The following is a 15,044-nucleotide window of genomic DNA, read 5'->3' as shown; positions in this document are numbered from 1 at the left end:
TCCTCCGTGCTGTAGCATGCATGAGAATTTTCTTCTCTTTTTAAGGCTGAATAATATTCCATTGTGTGGATATACCACATTTTATTCATTCATCTGTTGATGAACATTAGGTTGTCTCCGTGTTTTAGCTATTGTTAATAATGCTGCTATGAACATTGGTATACAAGCATCAATTTGAGTCCCTGGCTTTCTAAGATGACTTTTGAGATTTAGGAAGAATCCAAGCCATCTCAAAAGGCTATTGGCAGCAACCTGTGGCATCGGGCTCATCTGCCCCAGTTATAAAGTCAAGAAGACAGATACAATATCTTCTTGACTGGCTTTGTACCATGGCAACTACCAGAAGATGTTCAACAAATGTCTTCTAATAACAGAAGCCGATCCGCCTCTCTGGATCAATTACTTGTTAAACCTAAATCCTCTTCCAGCCTGTAGACAATCTCTGATACACACTTTGTGCTAATTAAAGATGGAGGCCAAACAACGTGTTTAAGCACAGGCTTTTCCAAACACTCACCTTCCTGTGCCTGCTCACGGCACACAGACCAGCAGGCCGGGACGACTGCGGCCGATTCTGATCATGGTGAACTCAGGCACTTACTCTCTGATTGGGATGTGGAAGGGGGAGCTTTCTTTTTCTTTTTTTTTCCTACTTCCTGTTTCTAATTTTCAGGCAGCACCTGTCACCAGCAGTCTTGACTTTCACAGTTTTCTTTTGAGTCTCTTTGCTTTTTTTCTCATACTTGTTCTAAGGTTTATCAGAGGAAACACTTGCCCTCCCAAGGATGGCCTCCACACTGTGACAGATTAATCCAAGTTGAGTGAACTTCCTTCAGACAGAGGACACTAATTATTATGAAGGCACTTAGAACACAATGCGAGCTGACATCTGACAGACCATTCCCTGCCAGCTCTGCATTGTCTTAATGTCAGACCCTGTCAGTTCCCAGCCTTAATTACATCCTGTTTACAAACATTAGGCCTGACTTCAGATGAAGCCTTAACAAAGGTTGACAAAGGTCAGGGTCACATTGCAAGGATGTTATCTGTCTGTACTCTCCTCCCGATAAACCAGAGGTAGAGGGCTGATTCGGGAGATAGCTTTCTGAGCAGAAAAATGCACTGTGGTCACTAGAATATCTAATCTCTGCAGACACATTTTCACCCAATCTGCTAAACACTGTGGCAGAAAGAAGAGGCCAAATTTAGAGAGCCAACTTGGTGCTCGCTTATTATCTGAAGTCCCCGGAGGGCAGACGTGGCAAAGGTGTTGGGAAAAGCCTTCAGCAGGAAGGCAGAGTCACCCCTTGCCACTGAATCAAGAAAAACAAATTCAAGCAGTAAAACACAAACCCCAGTTAAAATGGAGAACTGTTGCAAAGATGACAGGCAAATTTAACTAGTATACGAAATCTGATTTTTTCCAATCTTTCTTATTTATTTATTTGTGATTTTGAGACTACGTCTATTAAAGTGTGGGAAGAATGAAACAAGGAAGGACCTAGGATAGAAGGAGCAACAGGAGAGGCCCTGGCGGGGGCTGCTTTAGCTCGCTGGGAAGCCAGAGAAAAGGGGGGAGACAGGTTCAGGGGGTAGCCCGGGAGAAGCTGCCGCTGCCCATTGCTCCCCAAGTTGCGAATCTCATGGGGCCCTTTGGAGTTTAGAAGATGCACACCTGTGGGGGACAGAGAGGGGACAGGGAGACATGCAGGAGTGCTCCCGGGAGGGAGAGTGTGCCTCAGTCATTGTTTTTTAAATGTTTTTTTTTATGTTAGGGTCAATTTGCAGATTTTTCTTAAGCAAAGTACTTTTTTAAAAATCTTTTTTAAAGATGTTATTTATTTATCTTTAGAAGGGAAGGGAAGGAGAGAGGGAGAGAATATCAATGTATGGTTGCTTCTCATGGGTCCCCTGCTGGGAACTGGCCTGCAACCCAGGCACATGCCCTGACTGGGAATCCAACCGCTATCCTCTGGTTCTCAGGCCTGCACTCAATCCACTGAGCTACACCAGCGAGGTCGAAGTACTTTTTTAGAATCATTTTATGTCCTTGATTTATAGATACAACATCAGACTTTCATTAAAATCAATTGGATTTGGGGTATCTGGTTTCAGTAGGTTACAACTGTAATCAATATGATAACCCAACAGTTTTTACAAGTTATGGCCCTAGTGATCATCTGTCAATCCCTATAGTTCATAAATAGGAAGACAGTGGCCCGATGCTATTGAATCGTTTAATTCAATACCCAGGTCTCACAGCACACGGGTAGCAAGGCCAGGCTAGAACCAAGATCGCCCACACCTAGCCGGGAGTTCTTTGGAAGTAAACACTTCATTTTAGTATTCCTATGGGACCTGGCATCTAGTCACTAGACATCTGTTTAATAACTTACTCATTTTGTCCCTTCAGCCTTCTTTCCTAAAGAACTTACATTCTTTTCGTCTCATAGTTTCCTATCTTCCAACACATAGATTGCTTTAAATGTTATTCTCTGGACACACTACTCTAGGTCTTGCAATTCCCATAGCAAAACAAAGCACTCAGCAGATAATTTATTTAAGTGCTTAGGCCTCATTTGCTTCTTCCACGTTATCAAGACTTTTGCTATGCTAGGTCCAATTCATTTTCTTACTCTGACTCCAGCGAGCTGCAATCCGTTCAACACGCTTGCTTCCTAAATGCATTCCTTATAGAAGTGAGTTCCAGGTTATTTCTAATAATTTGGCCAAATTGGCTTGGTAGACCCACACTATTTCGTTCAAATGGTCTCCTCTGGTCTCCAGCTCCTCAGCTGCACTGCCCTGCCATGGCCCATGCCCTCTACCGTGGAGACTCAGTCTCAGGCATGCTGCTTAGTCACTCTCCCAGAAAGCTCATCTGGGCTTCGAGTTTCCATTTCTTGCCACCAGTGGGTACCTTTTTCGGCTTATTCCTAATTCTTTACCCTTCTTTCCTCCTCATCCTTGTGTGAGGCATCAACAGCACAATGCCAAATCGAACACAGGGAGTCTAAAGAACAAACCATTTCCAGGGTCTCCCTCCCAATCCCCCCCATCTTGGAAAGAAAAAACACCATTCTCCTGATCCCTACTTTTACTTTTGAGTAAGTTGTTATCCTTGAGAATTTTAATTTTTCCCAAATTTTAATTTTTCTCATAGTGAGGAAACATGTCTTATTAATTGCTTTGTCCGAAGTGCCTGCCAGAGTACCTAGAACATAGTAGGTGCTTACTAATATATGATGCATGTACAAATGAGCAAAAAAATGAAAGAATCAATGAATGAGTGGATAGGCTTGGTACAATCACCGAATCTTGTCAATTCTTTCTCCACAGCATCCTCGCTCCCCTCTTCTGCTTCCTCCTTCATGGCCATCTCCATTTTCAAGGCTTCCCTCAGCAGGAGTCAGAATTACTACAAATCATAGTTCATTCATCTGCCTCAGTTTCTCCATCTAATCCCTCCTGACCCTGGCTGCGCACAGATACTGACACTATGCAAAAACTGATGCCTCAGTATTACCTAGAACACAGACTCCTTGCAATGATCTGAGCGAATATTCTAATTTGTTATATAAAATGTCAAGTAGCTCTAGGCCCAGGTCCAATTCCTGCCAAGTGTAACTTATTTTGTTCCCCCAGGATGACAATGAAATGCTGTTAACTATCCTTTGACTATGATCCTCTGAACAGGTGTGCACCCCATAACACTCTGTGGTCTAGACCAGATTTCCCAGCTTACAGGAGATTATGTCATTTGGGACTGAATCCAAGTCTTGGCTTAAATAAAGATGTATTACCGCCTTCCTGGTCATGCATCAACCACATGCACAGAGTGAAGGCAGATGAATCTGCCCATCAAGTGTAATATGGAGCTCTCTGACGACAAACTTGACTTATGGTAGTAAAATTGAGGTTACAGCGAAATTGAACTAAAATCCCTAGGTGTTATAGTACTTCAACTTGCTTCACTCACTGTGATGAGCTACATAGTTCAGAAGGCAGTAGTTACCGAAGGTTAAAAAAGAAGTTGGGTTCTGAGATATTTCCATTGTAGAGCTATAACCGTTGTGTTTGTTATGTCTGCCAGCTAGTGGCTGGAATGTCGAGTAGGAATTTCTAACAATTAACAGAGGGAATAAATGTGAGGTGGTGGCAGGGGAGAGGGAGAAGAGCCAAGGGAAAAATGAATGAAAGAATGAATCCTTTCCTGTAAAACCTTGAGGAAGTATGACAAAGCTGGCCTTTGGCATGCATTACATATACATTTTAGTGCTAAGTACAGTTTAAAGATGGACAATAATCATCTGTTATCTGGGTCACACTGACACATTAATGGTTCTATTTGTAAGTCTTGGGACAAGATCAATAATTGAGAGCTTTAAAAACATCAGGCACACCTGCAACTTCTTCCCACTGCTGAAAAATAACTGCCTGCTTTTTTTTCAGGGGGTTGTTTTTACTTTCATTGCATTTGTAATGTCAGTCATATGCACGACTCACTCTCCCATCAGAATTGGGTTACAGCCAGTGGCTAACGCCTCCGGAAATACAGACCTAATATTTCACAATAGCTCCGAGAGGGTCTGCAACCACATTGCTTTACTAACCCAAACAAGAAAATCTAATTTTAGAGGGAAAGGAGTTGAGAGGGTCATGAAACCATGTCAGTAGCCTAGTACATACCTTCACATTTTGGGGTGTGCAAAAGTTCAGTGCTTAAGTGAACCCCCAAATTCCTAGTACACTCACAATAAGCTGCTTTAATTCAAATGCAAGGAATCTTACCACAGGATTTCATAAAATGCAACTTTTCCAAACAGGAAAAGAGATACTAACACAACCAAAATTTCTACATCTCTGAAGCAGAGAGTCAAAGAAAAGATATCATTTTACAAAATAACTCAGCCTGCCAAGCTGATTCTGCCTTCTTCAGTGGTGGATGCTTGGGGGCCTGAGGAGGGACTCAAAGGTTTGGCATGCAAGAAGCCAGGAGCTGGTGAAAGCAAAGGCTCCAAGGGTGCTAAATGAAACAAGAATCCTCCGCAGCCACTAAAAACGGAATCAGGATGGTGGGAGCAGCAGTGGTGCCCACACTTGACCATTGAAGCCTTGCGTGCCAAACTCTTTCCTTTCCGTTCAGATATCTGGATCCAAAGCAAGATAACTTTAAATTTAAAACAATGCTACATCTGATCGTAAAAATGTATTGTGCTTGGGAGAGGTCCACGTACTGTCCTCATTCTCTCCTTAGCAACTTGAACAACACCCAGCACACAGCAACCATCCAATAAATGTGCATGGAATGGGTGATAAAATGAGAGAACACAACAGGGGCTTGTCCATTATCTTGGGGTGTCCAATACTGTCCGATACTGTTGGGGTGTCCAGATAGTATCAAGACACTTAATATGAAAAACAGAGACATTTACTGAAAAACACAAGATACAAGAAACATTGTACATAGGACAATGCCACCTCAGTCCCCTTCAAAGTAGGCACCTTGGGAAGCTCACACATTTCTCCCAACCACCATCAGCTGCCCGTCATATTTTTCTGAATCTAACTGATGGTCTGAAAATTCTTCCCTTTCAAAGGTGATTTTAGTTTTAGGAAAAGCCAGAAGTCACAGGGCACTAAATCTGGGCTGTAAGGGGGCTGAGTCACCTGGGTGATTTGACGCTTGGCAAAAAAACTCTGCAGGAGATGTGATGTGTGAGCAGGTGTGCTGTTGTGATGAAGCTGCCAGTCACCAGTTGCCCATAGCTACAGCCTTCTGAATCATGTGAATAGTTTCCGTGGAGGAATGTTCAAGCATAATACAAAATTTGATGCAGATTTGTTGCTCTACCACACAGGTGGCAAACACAAGGCTTGCAGGCTGAATCCAGCCCTCTACCTTGTTTTATCCGTCCAACACCTTGTTTCTACCCAGGGGCAGCACCGAGCTCTCGCTTAACTATTAAGGAGCAGTTACATTCATACAGTCCTAAAATTGTATTTGGCCCTTTGAAGGTAACCATGAAGCTGATGTGGCCCCTGGCGAAAATGAGTTTGACACCCCTGCTCTACCAGCCTAGTCATTTTGAATGCAACAGACACACAGTACACATGCTGATACTGGGTTACATCGATGTCCAGCAAACTGTTCTCATTAGATTAACAGTGGCTGGATTTTTTCCGGACAGACCTCATACATTAAACCAATCCTTTCAAAATATCTGGGAACCAGTATATTTTTAAATCAACTTTTCCATAATATACAACCCAACTCAAAAAAAATCAGTAAAAATAAGAAATATAATTGTCTGCCTAGCTGGTAAGTTATCCAAAAAATTGTTTAATCCCCATAGACACAGTGATGGATAATTCTGCCTTAAAAAAGGGAAGACAACTGTCCACAGCAACTCTGCATATTCCCCATAACTAGACAAGCGGTCACCTTTCAAGGATGACAGGAAGGAGCGCCAGGTGAAGCTCCTGCCCCAAAGATCCAACCTTGCCTTTCCTCCCACCATATAGCCACAGCTCCCCTGATGTCCTTCGGGCTGAAGGTAGAAAGAGAAAAAGGGATCTTCTAGGAGACTTTGCCCTAAGCCAGAGCCTTAGGAATAATATTGTTTTATGCTCCCATGACAATCTCAACTCACTCTCTCCATTATGTCTGCCCAAGTTTCTGAGCAGCTGGGAGCTGGCCAACTCCCATAGGGCTGGCAGCCTAGGCAAATAGCAGTCATCTCTGATTGATGCAAAGTAAATACTCGGTTTAGCCATATAAAGTAAATATTACCACCATTTTACAGAAGAGAAAATTAAGGCTAATCTATTTACCAGGTGGTGGAGTTGGGATAGGAACCGCAATTTGACTCTAAAACATGAGATTTTTTTCCCCCACCACCCGACTCTGCCCGTGTTGGCTCCCATACTCCAGATGTGAAGATGGCTGTGTGCAGCAGCACCTCTTACATATTGAAACGAGGCAGCATTGCTCAGATACAATCCCTTGTATATATGGGCCTAATAATTTAAGCCTAATAGCTTAAAAGTTTAAAAACCTGAAATATCACCAAGTAAAAACATCATAGAACTCTCTTGTTCCAGCAGACACAGCAGAGGGAAACTTCTTTGCAGGAATATCTTGCAAGCTTTATTTGTTCTTGTGAAAATAAATATATTAACATTACATAGTACTCTTCCGCTGGAAGAGTTCAAGGCATTTTTCAAATGCCAATTTTAGTATTTACTTGAGGTGGGGGGAAGCTAAAATATTATAGACAAACTCTAGGAGGCATCTCTTACATAATTTAGCTTCCTCCTTCCCCAAAGAATGTAGGCATCTCAAGATAAAACACACATCAACACTAAAACTATTCAAATAAAAATCCAAAATTCATAGAGAAGTACAAAAAAATCCTAACGTGACTAAAACTTAGTAGTAATGATAATAATAGTATCATTTGAGCACAAAATTTAGTGTTTAACCCCTTGAAAAACAAAGTAAAAAATGGGTTGTATATTTTCTCATTACCCAGTAAAGGGGCTTTCTGTGAATTGTTATAAAAGAAACTCTGAATAAAATATTGGATACATTATACCACTATTCTATAGAAAATACAGACACTCCTCATTTGACAGTATTAAACTGGCCCTTCAACCAAAGCTAAAGAACCATCATTTTTAAAAAAGTTTGGTTCCAAATGCAACTTTATTTTCTTTCTACATAAATCATATCTGATTTTTACACCAATGATTAGTGAGTATACTTGATTCCTTCCACCTCTTTTTCAAAATCATCTAGTTGTCTACATTTTTAGCAATAAAAGACCATCTCTTTTTTTTTTAAGGTAACATCTCTAGACCATTTCCCATGTAACTTCAGCCCTGTGCTAAGAGTGCACTCTCTTGTCTCTGAGACTCAGGGCTGTTAATGATTTTACCCTCTGCGTCAGAACCACAAGCAGCAGGCCCAGGCATCCAATCAGGTTTGTCTGGTTCCAGAACCAGACTCTTAATCATCATGCTATGAACTGTCTTCTGTGATCTGTTTGCCGTGTGGGTGTGCCACATGTTATCTGTATTTCCAAAGTCAGGTAGATGAAAACATCTTCCTGAAAAATTAGTATTTTTCTTAGGCCAATTCTTCATGGGCAGGCTCACAGAGAAAACCTGGGCAATTGTTGCTTTTGATCAGGTAAAGGATTTGAAATCATAACCCACTTTTTTTTATCCTATGCAACAGACAATAACTACTGCAATATGTGGATAAATGAAAGACCCTGTGTGGATGGTAGGAAGTTATATGTGTCATGGAACAGGCAATAGGAACTTTCTCTTCAGGTTACCAATCAACTCAAAGTCGTTTGAAAGTAACCAATTGTCATCATGGATAATGTTCTAGATAAAATCTACTGGTCAAAGCAAACACCTAAAATACCTTGGACCACACTACAAAAACCCAGAAGCAATTATCACTCATCATTGCCCTGGCAGGAAGCTCCAGGGAGACCAAAGACTGAATGAGTAAAGGGACCACTATCACCTCTTAAATCTTGGCCGACTACTTCCAGATGAGCTATTTGGCATACTGAGGAAATGGAGCTCAAAAATCTTGCCCAGATGTTGGATTTCAGCTAGAAATTATCAATAGTTGGGTTCCTGGCCCTTTAGCTTCATTTATAAGACAATGGATTTTTCCTTTTCCAAGCATGCTATTTTGCTACTATTTTTAAGCAGATTGTATCTTTGTATTTGGTGAAGACTTACCCAAAATGGCCCACACATACAGACATTTGAAGCTAAGAGAAAAAAAATGAGATAGCTTATCCAAGAACAGTTACCCAGGGGAGGGAATATACTCTTGGGCTTACACAAATAGATTCTTTCTCTCTCTTCAAATCAACCTAAACACCTCTGAACCCCGAAATTTTTAAATAATCTGTGCAACAACAACAACAAAAGCTCTAAGAGTTACTACTGTTTTCAGAACATCACAGCAAAAGAACACCTAAGTCACCGCTGACGGCAGCTGTTTCTCATAAGGATGCCCCTGAAATAACGAGAGCCCAAGAACTTCTACCCGTGGATCCAGTCACAATCTGTGCTGAGTACTAGGGATTCAATGATTTCTTAAAAACCCACAGACATAGCCCTTGCTTCAAGGAGTTTACATCCCAACATCTCAATAGAGAAGAAAGACAGCAAACATTAAATCATGTATATTGATTCAAATAAAAATATGATAGAAAAATAGCTGACAAAGATAATCCTGGTGTCTTCTAATTTAATTTAAAGAAGCCTAGATTCCTGAGGGAGAAAACAATCAGACATGAGTTATCCAAAAGCCTCCCCAAGAGAATGCTTTTTCAAATAAAGTTTAGAGGGATTTTTCCTGGGACTGTGTACCTAATCTCCAATTCTGGCAAATGGATTCCTCCCTGAGTTTGGTCACCAAGTTAGAATGGCAACCCAGCCACCATAAATCCACAGTTGTGAGTACATAAAGCACAGAGTTTAATCCTGTATTATTATTTATTAGTTAATGCATTATTTTCCATATAAACAACTGTAAACCTACTTTTTCCCTACCCTGTATACATGCATATGCATGGTCTTGAATTTTTTTCCTTGCCACTGTCACGGTTTATTGGCATCTTCATAGAAACTTCAGGAATGGCTCCATCTTAAACTTGACAGTGACAAAGTCAACTTTTTTCTGTTTTCTTTCTACCATTAAAAATTAAAATTAAAAAATACATAGAAACACTTCTCTCAGTGTAGAATCAAGACACATCTTTAAAAAAGTAGAAAATGTTTGTCTCGTTTTACAAACAATTGCTAGGATCTAGCCTGAACCTTAAAATCATACAATCTTATTACACTGGACTTTGAACAAATCTTAGAATGTATCTCATCTAGACCTACACTGTACAGACAAGGAAACTGATGATGGGCTACTGATCTGTGAGGACCTCGATCCCCTAACACCTGAGACATCGAGCGTGGAACATGTCAAAGCCACACAAACTTTCACTGGAACCACTGGCAGAGTGGAAACCATTGAAACGCACCCAATTGTATACAAATGTACAACTATGTATAGTTACAATCAAATTAACTGGTAAATCACCACGCTCAGATGTCAAGAATACAAAGTAGTTGTACACAGAAAACAGTGTGTTTTACTTGCTACACCAAGTGAAACAACTTAGGGCCTGGCTCTTGGCAAACTCCATCTTTAGGAAGAACCCGTCATAAAGAAAAATGGTGGATAGTGGGAGGAGAAGATGGTGGGTAGTGGTGGAAGCTTCTTACCCCCCAAACCACCTACTGAATTATATGAGAAATACCCTAATGTTATTTGGACTCCACAAAGCAAAACCGTAGGACGATTACTTTGTCCATTTTTTTCTATAGCTCACTAAAGTTGAGGCTTATGACTTTGACTGTTCAGCCTCTATTCTTGATCCATCTGGTAACAGCAGGTGATTTCCTTTAGATACCTTCCTCTCCCACTTACAGACCTGTTGTTCGGGCGGGGTTGGCTCTATTCTATCTCACACCAGACTCCAAAAGAAGAGCGCATGACCGAGGCCTGACCAATAGGAACACTTCATCCCTTGGCTGCAGTGATTGTTTTAAGGTTGGGCATGTGACCCTAGCCAGACCAATGTCTGCATTCTACAGAAAGCACTGGGAAAGAGAAGAGTTTTTCTTGTTATTATACCTGGGAACTCCCTGAATTCACAATAAGAAGAGGAAGAAGCCAACATAGAGGAAAGCAGAACAAACTACAGTAACCAGAAGGGAGGGGGTGGGCGATAACAGGGGGAAGAAGGGGAAGGGTCATCAAGGAACATGTATAAATGACCCACAGACAAAGCCAAAGGAGAGAAGGACTGAGGGTGGGAGGTGGGAGGTGGGGGTGGGAGGGGCAGGGGAAAGTGGTGTCAGGAAAATGGGAACAACTGTACTTGAACAATAAAAAAAGAAGACAGAGACAGAAAGAGTTTGAGGTATATTGACATCATTGAATCTCTGGAATCAGTACCTGCCCTTGACCTCTCAGTTACCTGTTTCAGTAAAATCTCTGGTATTTTTTTCTTAATAAATTGGAATTGAGTTTTCCAGTTTTTTGCAGAGTCCTGACTCATCTCCCCAGTCCTGCTCCTGTCCCAAACTCCTCCTTCCTTGGTCTTCTGGTTCAGTGAAATGGACAGCAGGGGGTCTGAGAACTGGTCCTGGGTCCATCGCCTCCTTGAGCCACAACCTGTCTAAACCTCAAAGTCCTCATAAAAAAGGGGTGGAAGCTACATCTTTCCTACCTAACAATGTTAAGATGAATCTTACTTTGAAGGGTTTTGAGACCCAGGCCAGGTCATTAATACAAAATCACAATGATAAGAGCATAATATTTTGAACATGAACTGCTGTTATTTGCTAAGAGTTCTGGAACTGTCTCATTCCTCATTTTGGTTCTTTGGTCCATCTTTTTACTACTTTGTTAAATATGAACATAGGTCACTACCTAAGAGGTTGAATTGGTCAATTGCCTAGTCATTTTATAAAAATTTTAAATCTTAATTAACAAAATACTGGTTATGTAGAAAGGTGGAAGGAATGTGTACTTTAGTAGCTTAAATGTCCAGCAAAATAAGCTTTAAATCACAGCTCTTCTGCCTATGCCTACCTGAGTTCTGTGACTGGCCAAGCATTTACTACCTCCGAGCCTCAGTTTGCTGATACATTCAGACAGCATAAAAATCACCCATTGTTTTGGATTGCTATGACAATTAAATCATATACACATCGTCTTTCGATGAAACTCCATAACTGGGGGAATAAGAGTGATCATTGTTTATTACTAGCAAGAATCACAGAGACCATGGAGTTAGGACTGAAAGGCATGCGGAGCTGGGAAGATGAGACAGTGGGACCAGAGATCTCACTATAATAGGAAAGACTGTGTGAACCTCAAAGGTCTGAGTGCCGGGTCCAGAACCCTGGAGTCAGAGGCTCAGAAACAGCAGCATTGCTTCTTTGTTCATAGCTCATATTTTGTCTGCCTCCCTAATACTTTTTGAGACAATTTGCTTTGATCTCCTCAAGCTCAGGGTAGGTATCTTGATTATTTCTGTACACCTCCTCCTTAGGAAGTATTCAGTAAATGTTCACTGTGATTTGAACATAATGATCTCTTGTCCTAAAGGAAGGGCTGCCTTCACATTTGGTGTCCATTGCCCAGGATTTAAAAAAAACAGACAAAGCTCATGAGCATTTACCTTTTCACTGGAAGAGAGACCCATAAGTCTTTTATGTGATTGAGTTGGTCCCTTGAATGTTCTCCCACACCCCCCAGCTCCTCTGCTATCTTCAGATGTATGAAGGTTAATCCTCCTGGATGTGTGGTTTAGTCCAGTGCAGCACTGGCATCATCTGCAAGCTTATTAGAATGCAGGTTCTCAGGCCCTTTCTCCAGCCCTTTCCCCAACCTACCAAATTAGAGTCTCGGGCTGAGACTCAGGAATCTGTTTTAGTAAAATCTCCAGGGATTCAGATGCACACTTAAGTTTGAAAACTACTGATCCAGACCTTAATACCTTCATTTTTAAAAAAACATTTAAGTAAACATTTTAGCCTTTCCATGTTGAGGGGTAAGTAGAAGTTACTTTTACAAGCTAATTCAATCATATAACTTCATTTTTATGTTTCCAGTGGCAAACTTATTCAAAAATATTTGCTAAGTAAATACAGTATTTATTTATTTGCTTAAATAAATAGAGATGAGTAAGATAAACAGTTCTAACCTTAAAAAGCTCCAGTTTCTTTTTTAAGGGACCAAAGGGTCAGCTGCAGGTGGGGACACTACCTCCCACATGTCAGTCAGGACCCTAGATGATGCTCTGGTGGACAACGTGGAGTCCGTAAGAATCCTACAGCTCTATCGGGCCCATCACTGATATTGTCAGACTGGCTACTCCTCTGCCAAGGTGTTCAGGGACCAAACCTATTGCTCCAAAGTACAACAGCCAATGTGTGCTAAGTGACCCAAGGAAAGTATATCAGGTCCTTGTAGGCGCTCCAGGCATTTAGTCCTGGGTATTCAGCAATCACATGTGATCGTATTTATGGGAATATAAGAACAAAAAAATGTATAGTTGATAGTATAAAGCATAACTGTGGTTGGACCAGGGGTGTCCAACCTTTTGGCATCTCTGGGTCACTCTAAAAAGAGTTGTCTTGGGCTGCACATCAAATACATTGAGACACATAATCACACACAAAAAATCTCATAATATTTTAAGTAAATTTATGAGATTTTGTGTTGGGCCACATTCATCGCCATCGTGGGTCACATGTGGCCAACCAGCCATGGGTTGGACACCCCTGGATAAACCACGATGGCAGGAGAAAGGTTTAAAGAAAGCTTTAAAGAAAGCTCAGGTGACATGAGCAATCTTCTGATGTGTGTGTGACCACCACCTGCACCTGGTCAGCTTGTGTAAGTGGTGCGCTGAAGTAGTAAGTGTGTTTAGTGATTAACATACACAAATTGCCCCACCCCTTCACACACTTGTGAAGAACCAGTATCTAGTCCCAGGTCCAGCATTTGAAGATTTAAAAGCAGAGAACCCTGGTCAGCTGTGTTCACAAGACCCTTCCAACATGGCAGATGTTGGAGACAAGGGTAACATCACATTATAGATAATTTTTAATGGCTATTACTTTGACAAATTAAAATTAAGATCGGACTAGGTAAACTCTTTTATCTTTTTTAAGAGAAAATTAAGAAAAAAATGATGATGGATGTAAATAGAAAGTAGAATGTCATCCAAAAGCCGTCTGCCCTTCCAGATAGGTCCAGCAAAACACCTGCCCCCTGCCTAGGGCCTGGGGCCTAGGTCCTAGGGCCTGAGAACTGCCTATGTCCTCTAAAAAGAGTCCTTGTCCTTTCTCTAGATTGTACAACCTGGTTCTGTGAGCTAAGGGGAAAGATAATCCTTAAGAAAAATCAGTGCATAACAATGCCATTCCAGAGGAAATTCCCCATCGACACTCACCATTGAAGGTAATCCACACACACTCTCCTCAAACCCTACTCCCCTGTCCCTGCCCCACCAACGTCCAAGGGGGACCACCTCCCTCTGGAGAGAAGGCAGAACCTGGGCTTAATTTATCCTGTTGCAGAACAAATACTGCATTCCTCACTACAAAAGCTATGTAATGGAAGACCGCACACTTGCAGCTGCCACACTGGGCTAAGTACTTAGCCAACTATTTGAAAGCATGAAGGGCCCCTTCATACCCACTTTCCAGCTTTCCTTTAGTCTGTTACCTACACGGTGTAAGAAAATACTCCAGCCAGAATTCTCAGAAAGGTTACTAGATTAACATATAGAAATTTTGGAGCCCCAGTCAAATTTGAATCTCAGATAAACAACACATATTCCTATGTTGTTTATCTGAGTTTATTATATGTTGTTTATCTGAGATTCAAACTTGCCTGGCCATTTTGTATTTTACCTGGCAATCCTATCCCTAAGGCTATTAATAAGGAATTTCAGAATTTCTGTCTTGGGACTAAATATTATTAGCCCAGGTGGAAGAGAATATGGAAATGGGGCCTGTGAAGTTTTTAATGGGCACAGGGTCCTTCCTGCAGATGGTACTGTGTTTACTTTACAACATCTCTGTGAGGTAGGACCAAAGTCCTTAATGCTCACTTTACAAGTGTAGACTCTGAGTTAAAGAATTGCACAAGGTTACAAAACAAAGTAAAAGAGCTGGGATTCAAATCAAAATCCTCTGGAGTTCTTTTTTCTTTGTTTTTTTTTTTTGTTTTTTTTTTTTTTTGTACAGGGTCCTGTCAATCACTACACTAACCAAACATAAGAGAAGGAAGAATTAAAGAGATTGGCTAGAAAGCTTTGCTTTAGCACGCAAAAATACCTGGCACCAAGCACGGACCCTCTTTTCTATTTTCACGCCTAAGTAAGCAATCATCTGTCTGTATTCTTTACAGGCTGAGAGTGGCCATTAAGAAA

At 41.2% G+C, this 15,044-nt stretch overlaps 1 protein-coding gene across 6 annotated transcripts in view; it reads right to left on the bottom strand.

Moving 5' to 3' along the window:
• Nucleotides 1–15,044, bottom strand: part of MECOM (MDS1 and EVI1 complex locus) — a 551,406-nt gene that overhangs the window by 400,607 nt on the left and 135,755 nt on the right. The window lies entirely within an intron of this gene.

This window comes from Artibeus jamaicensis, unplaced genomic scaffold (assembly GCF_021234435.1).
Source record: "Artibeus jamaicensis isolate MK-2021 breed Jamaican fruit bat unplaced genomic scaffold, CSHL_Jam_final scaffold_474, whole genome shotgun sequence".
NCBI lineage: Eukaryota > Metazoa > Chordata > Mammalia > Chiroptera > Phyllostomidae > Artibeus > Artibeus jamaicensis.
This window is presented reverse-complemented; position numbering and strand designations above follow the sequence as displayed.